This window comes from Limulus polyphemus, unplaced genomic scaffold, assembly GCF_000517525.1.
Source record: "Limulus polyphemus unplaced genomic scaffold, Limulus_polyphemus-2.1.2 Scaffold10492, whole genome shotgun sequence".
Taxonomy (NCBI): Eukaryota; Metazoa; Arthropoda; class Merostomata; order Xiphosura; family Limulidae; genus Limulus; species Limulus polyphemus.
Window position 1 is genome coordinate 10323 of NW_013676102.1, and position 7570 is coordinate 17892.

Consider the following 7570-nt stretch of genomic DNA (forward strand, 5'->3'; position numbering starts at 1 on the left):
GAAGAATACTAAGGAAGGGGCAGTGTTACGACAGCGGGGGTCACGTGACTCTAGTAACATGTCATATTTTCGAAGGTTCGTGAAGTCTCGAGCATTTACCAGATATTCAGTATTCTTGTGTATATAAGACCGGTAAGAAGTGACGGCAACAATGTGTAATTGAACTGCAGACAGAGAGTTCAGTCGAGCACGTGAGACGTTCGTTGTGAATTATAGCGTTTGTTATAGCGCGACTATAGAAATTAAGTGTATTGCAAAGTTGTATTCAGAAAGAATAAACCAGTTTTATTTAAGAAAGGACAAGTCTTCGGATAGAATTTTTATGGAAAATTAACTAACGACCAGAGACGTAACAATATTATAATCAAAAGCAATATATTCAGGACTTTCTTCTTTTCAAACGTGTCATAACTAATCAAATAAACAACACATAATTCTACAAGAAAGTACTTACTAATGCATTAAATAATCAACAATCATTTATTGTAGCCTACCTCACGTTTTGTATTGTATTCGAAAATTTGGCAGAAAGTTTCAGACTTTTCCCGTCCATTACGTTGTATCATATCTCCCAATCGACATTGCAAACGCTTGGATTAAATACACAGCCTACAATAATCTTAATTGGCAGTTGTTGTAGCTGGATTATTTTTAAGTTTGTAAGTTCAGGTATGACACATAACTTTTTAAGATTCTTGTATATCTAAAAACTTGTTAAAATAAGAAAATTCAGCACTTCGAATGTGACTGTTTCATTTACATTTATTACCGGAGTTATGATTTAGATAATTATAGTGGATACAACTGTGATAACCTATAGTGTAAGTGATTTTTTATACATACTTGTTTTGAATATAATATTTTAAAACAAGTTGATCGTTTGCTGTCCGTTTATTGTGGACATTTATCGCCAACAGGTCACAGACACCTATTGTAAAGAATAGCAGCCCTAATAACAGCGTGAAAGGTGAAAAAACAACAACAACAAAAAGAGAAACTTCTGAATCACAGAATAAACAGTACATAAAAGTTTCTTGTTTTACTGGATATAATTACTTTATATATTTCTATAATATTTCTCATCAACATAGTCTCATTATCCATACATTTTTTTATAATTGGTTATTTTCCAACAATAGGTTTTGCTTCTACACTTTCTTAATGTGAAAAGTTTCTTTGTTAAACGTCTGGTTTAAGACTATCTCAAAAGTTACAATTAATATTGCTATTGACTAATTAATGATTAAATATGGTGAAAAACATACATATAATAAGGATCAACGTTGGGTATCATATCCTCCAGTTGAAATCCACCTTTCCTGAGTATTTCGATGTCGATATTCTATTACAAAATAACGAGTTAAAAGTAATTTTATAATGAAACAACTCTGTCCATGATTGTTTCTATTAGTTCTATGTTAATTGGAAGAACAAACGTGTTTTTCTAATTTAATATTCTATTAGCAGATTTGATACAATTACATGGACAGCATATTCCCACTAATATCAACGTGTGCTTTGTCCTCAGTATTTTGCACCCCAGTTGTTCAGTGATACGTCTGCAGAATTACGATACCAAAATAAAAAAATCGGGTTCAATACACGGGGAGGGCACAGCAGTTTAACTCATTGTAAAGCTTTCTGCTTAACAAAAACCTGACCAACCAAACCTCATCATTTCAGGTAAACTGATGACATTATTCTTAAAACCAATACTTGTAACATTTGGTATACAATCTGAGTTCGTTTATATGATATACATGAAACATTGCAGATAGCAGCAGATACAAGAAGCATTGATAGTAGCAGATGCTTAGTTTTATGTAGATATACATGAAACATTGCAGATAGCAGCAGGTACTTAAGTTTATATGATATACATGAAACATTGATGGTAGCAGATGCTTAAGTTTATACAGATATACATGAAACATTGATAGTAGCAGATACTTAAGTTTATATGATATACATGAAACATTGATGGTAGCAGATTCTTAAGTTTGTATGATATACATGAAGTATTGATGGTAGTAGATACTTAGGTTCATATGATATACATGAGACATTGATGGTAGCATATGCTTAAGTTTATATGATATACATGAAACATTGATAGTAGCAGATAATTAAGTTTATATGATATGCATGAAACATTGATGGTAGTAGATTCTTAAGTTTATATGATATACATGAAGTATTGATGGTAGTAGATATTTATGTTTATATATATACATGAAACAGTGATGGCAGCAGATACCTAAGTTTATATAGATATACATGAAACATTGATGGTAGCAGATACTTAAGTTTATATGATATACATGAGACTTGAAGGTAGCAGATACGTAAGTTTATATGATATACATGAGATATTGATGGTAGCAGATACTTAACTTTATATGATATACATGAGACTTGAAGGTAGCAGATACTGTTTCAGTACTGCACAAAGGTACGTGTACTTACAAATATTTTTTTCTTTCTTCAGGCAATGTAAGTTTAGAAAAAACGATCTTGAAACTCCAGATTTATATACAAAACAATACATTTTTATTTCAACCAACGTTTTGCATTTGCAGCTTCATCAGGGTTAATATACAAAACTGTCGTAGTAGTAGTTTGACAGTAGTGCCTGTAATATTTTACTTCTCGAGTTTGTTGTAACGTGCGTCTAACAATGTATATAATATTATTATTGTTTCATTATTGTATTAATATTATAGTTATAATAATATGTAGCTATGCTAACATATAACAGAGATTACTTAAATAAAATATAAATAAATATATAAATTAGCAAGAACCATAATATGTTTTATGAATATACTAATATCAAACACTTGTGTATATTAACACTTATGAAACCACAAAGGCGAAACGTTGGATGAAATAAAAATATATTTTTTAAATTTATTTGGAAGGTAAAAGTTGTTTTTTTCTAAACTTTTATTAAAATATGTAAATCCCTCCAGTATGCACTACAAAATTTGAAATATAACATAACATATACTTAATGTGTTTCATGCGCACGGTCTCGTAGGAAGATTTCTCATAACAAACAAAACTTAAGGTTAAAACGATGATAGAGTCAATGTCTCCAAATATCTTCTCACCATGTTTTTTAATAATATTTATAAGACTATTCTTCTCTCTTTTGTTTATGTACGTGTGTGTGTGAATATTGTAAGTGAATGAACTGTTACGTAAATTTTCTATTATTTGTAATAGAAATTATAAATAATCCAACAAAAATTGTCCGACAGTTTCTGGTTGTGTTATTGTATATGTATGTTACTTATGTAAAATGTGTAGATAAACTTTTCAATTTAAAACTTGTTTATTGTCAGAAATACAGGGTATGGTACCTATAGTTACAACGTTTCATAAGGTAAATCTGCCATCATCAAGTAGAACAGCAACAGGAAGTGAACTATAGTGGATGGATACAGAGTATAGTATTGTTACGACAGTGGAGGTCACGTGCCGCTAGTAACACGTCATATTTTCGAAGGTTCGTGAATGCTCGAGTGTTTAATAGATATGCAGTATTCATGTATGTAAGAAGTTACGGCAACAATGGAATGGAGTTGAATTGCAGACAGAGATAGAGACTGACAGTTGGGTCGAGCGTGTGTGTCGTTCGTTGTGAATTATAGCGTTTGTTTAAGTTATAGCGTGACTGTGGAAATAAAGTGAATTTCAAAGTTGTATTGAGAAAGAATAAACTAGTTTTATTTAAGAAAGGACTTGTGTCGCTAAAGTTTCATCGGAAAGAAATCATACGGGAAATTAACTAACGACCAGAGACGTAACAGTATCTTTGGTTACAACGTTTCATGAGGTTAACGTGGCATCATCAAGTACAACAGCTACAGGAAGTAAGCTTCTGATCTAGTGGATGGATACAGAATACACTATCTATGGTTACAATGTTTCATCAGGTTAACCTGGCATCACCAGGCAGAACAGCTACAGGAAGTGAACTTCTGATCTAGTGGATGGATACACTAGTGTTTGATTGGTTGAGCTTAACAAGACTGTGGAACATTAAAAATATGCTGCAAATGGTCAAATAATTAATGTTACTTTTTATGAACGAGGGATCTTGATCATAAAATCAACTGGAAGACAGCCAATATAAAACTAGAGATTATGTCAAAAGAAATGTGGAAGGTTCGTTAATCCAGAAGTTGACACACTTCAAACACCAACGTAGGTCAATTTAATCTGAACCCCTCTCTGATGCCATGTGGAACTTCCATTATAAAATGAATAATGTGTGTGTTTCTCTCAATAACCAATCATTGGACAGAAGAGGATAGATTAAAGTGTTCAAAATTGTATACCAATCAACCTAATGTTCCGAAATAGTGGTTCAAATTATTATTTCAGATTGTACCTGGTATTGTGTATTACTTATAGGAAAATATTAATATTCTTATCATTGATAAGAGAATCTACATCGAAGCAGTTTTAAATATCTTACATTGTGTGTTTATAGCATGATTAGAATGGTTCGATAGGTTAATGTAGTCGGATTGTACTACATTATAAATTCAGCTTAAAAATTAGAATAGAGTACACACTATTAGGCCAGAATATTTATTAACTTTTTACTGTTTAATTAATAGCTACACTAAATTCTAACTGGATGCGTTGTTTGTCGAGGGTTATTTGTGCCAGTCCCAATTTGAGGCAAAGCAGCTAATAAACTCCACCCGCCGACAACCCGTTGACTACTCTAATTGAACAGCGTCTCACTACACTCCCGTACCATGTTGTCATCTAAAGGTGTCGAACTACACATCTGTACCAGGTTGTCATCTAAAGGTGTCTCACTACACCCCATTACCATGTTGTCATCTAAAGGTGTCGAACTACACATCTGTACCAGATTATTATCTAAAGGTGTCTCACTACATCCCTGTACCAGGTTGTCATCTAAAGGTGTCTAACTACACATCTGTACTAAATTATTATCTACGTGTGTCTCTCTATACATCTGTACCAGGTTGTCTTCTAAGGGTGTCTCTCTACACATCTGTACCAGGTTGTCTTCTAAAGATGTCTCTCTACACATCTGTACTAAGTTGTCATCTAAAGGTGTCTCTCTACACATCTGTACTAGGTTGTCTTCTAAAGGTGTCTCACTACACCCCTGTACTAGGTTGTCTTCTAAAGGTGTCTCACTACACCCCTGTACTAGGTTGTCTTCTAAAGGTGTCTCTGTAATAAGTTCATCAAATGTCATCGTTTCATAGTGAACTATGAATATAAAACTAGCAGAGACCCGCAAAACATTTCTGGTCAAATACGTATTGTTACGTATCTGCTTGATTGTTTGTTTCCGGTAGAAATTTTTTCCCGAGGATCTTCAGCGATACAAGTCTTTTCTTGATTAAACCAGTTTATTCTTCCTCGACATAAACTTTTAGTACACAGAAGTTCCAGAATCAATACGTTTCTTGTCACTTTAAATCTAACAGCTTTTATAATAAACGCTATAAATCACAGCGATTCACAATCTCGATAACTTGGCTCTCGACGAGTGCAAAACACACACTTTACGGCCCACTAGCTCGAAACTAACCGAATCATAAATTACATGGAACTCAAAATAACTACTGCTCTCTCTTCATTTATCCTTTCTGGCTTTCACTGCCAGGCTTATATACTAACGAAGAGGGCAGATAACAAACAAGCAGATACGTACCACAACTGTGAATAAGGTTTGTCAATCTTTTCGTAACGAAAGGCGCCCTTGATTAGTTGAGTTGATAACATGATTTCCTTCACCGATAATATATTTGCAATCTAATTTAATGCATGCATTTTCTGTGTAGATCATACCTCGACGAGAAAGAGAGCGCGGTTAAGGAGAGCCGGAGAAACTGATGAGGAAAGGACGGAACGCCAACAACAAGGTCAGGAAAGGCATATCGATAGAAGAAACAACGAGATGGAGGAGGAAAAAGCTGAACGTCTCAATGATCACAGAGAGATATGACCAACAACAGAAGAATTCTAGAATCAGATGCTGAACGCCTCCACCAAAAAATCATTAGAAGTAAAGCAAGGAGACTTCAACGACGTGACCTCTCTGCTGATGTTGAATCGATGAATAAAATCTGCTCCATTGTCGTGTATATCTTTTTCATGGTGAGACTGCTAACTTTTGCAAATTAGACGTAAAGTATCATTACTTCATATAATAACTCTTCTTTTGCATTCTTTGTAGAACTGTTATCCTGTTAGTTTTACATAAATTGGAGTTCAATTTATTCTGGAAGTGACATTTCTAGATGATGCTAACAGTCGATGGAGCCTGAACGAAATATGCAAATCAGAAGAAAAGAAAAAACAAAATTCGAAGAATAAATAGTGTTACTGTTTCTTATTTGTAGAGGAAAGACTACAACATAATGAAGTAATTCATCACAATACCTAAAATCTCTGACTTAATTTTTTTGAAAAATGAAATGGTCTTTCCATTTATTCCCGATCAACAATCAAATATCTTTTCTTGAATTATGAATAACACGAATGGATTGAAATATTTAATTAAATTATTTCAAAATAAACCCTTCATTTCGGTGCAATATTGAAATTAGCTTGAATTCTTCATAACCTCTGAATAGTGGGTGACCCATCAGATAAGTTTTAATATTCTGTTGTACAAAATGGTTAGTAAAGTATATTTACATTCCCCTTTTGTTGTTACTTCTTATTTCATACAGCAATTGTAGCGACTTGATCACTGAGCTTTGCAGCACTCTGCTGCAGGCAGACTGTTTGTTGTCAAGTGAATAATGCGCACGCGCGGTTTTTCTTGGGAAGCATTCCAACTACACATGCTTATGCAACATGTTCTCGGTCAGAAAGCGTAACGGTCGTACATACAAACAAGCAGAATAATAGTATAGATAATTAGATAGCTCAAAAGTATTCAAACAATACAAAAAATATGCCATTTTCCACACAGGGACCCACGGCAGTGGCATCGTATATTAATGTCAAACTTATACTATTTGCAGGTTTCAATAAGAAATTTTAAAACATATTGGACACATCACCCTCTAGTTTGATTATTTTTATCATCAAGCTATTATCTTTATAATTATATACTAAGAAAAACATGTATTAATTCCAACCATCAGTTAAAATTAAACTAAGTGTAGAAAGTAAGATATCCAGTGCTTGAGTTGAGGCGGAATGAACTGTAACGCCGTTTCGGTTGTTTACTGTTTTTTTTTGTTGTTGTTTTTTGTCGAATCGGTCCTATTCTCAAACTACTCAAGTAGATTTGTGCAGCATGAGACTGCTGGTCAAAAAATGAGTATCAAACCTGACCGCTCCACGTGCTATTTTTTATAAATGATGATATCTTAGGTTTTACAAACAGACATAAATATACAACAATTAGCAATACATGTATGTTAAAACTACAGACATTGTCTGTTGGATACAAAAGTCTAGCCAGTGGGTTTTCTGTGCTCTCTCCACCGCAGGTATTGAAACCCGATGTGTAGCGTTATGAGCCCACTGATTTCCGTCGTGGACAGAATTTCAA

General features: G+C 33.6%; 1 long non-coding RNA gene across 1 annotated transcript; it reads left to right on the forward strand.

Moving 5' to 3' along the window:
* Positions 1-87: 87 nt before the first annotated feature.
* Positions 88-3659, forward strand: LOC111083646. Its single transcript, XR_002609158.1, has 3 exons — positions 88-153; positions 2489-2497; positions 3588-3659. It is a non-coding gene; the product is annotated as an uncharacterized LOC111083646 (long non-coding RNA).
* Positions 3660-7570: the final 3911 nt, after the last annotated feature.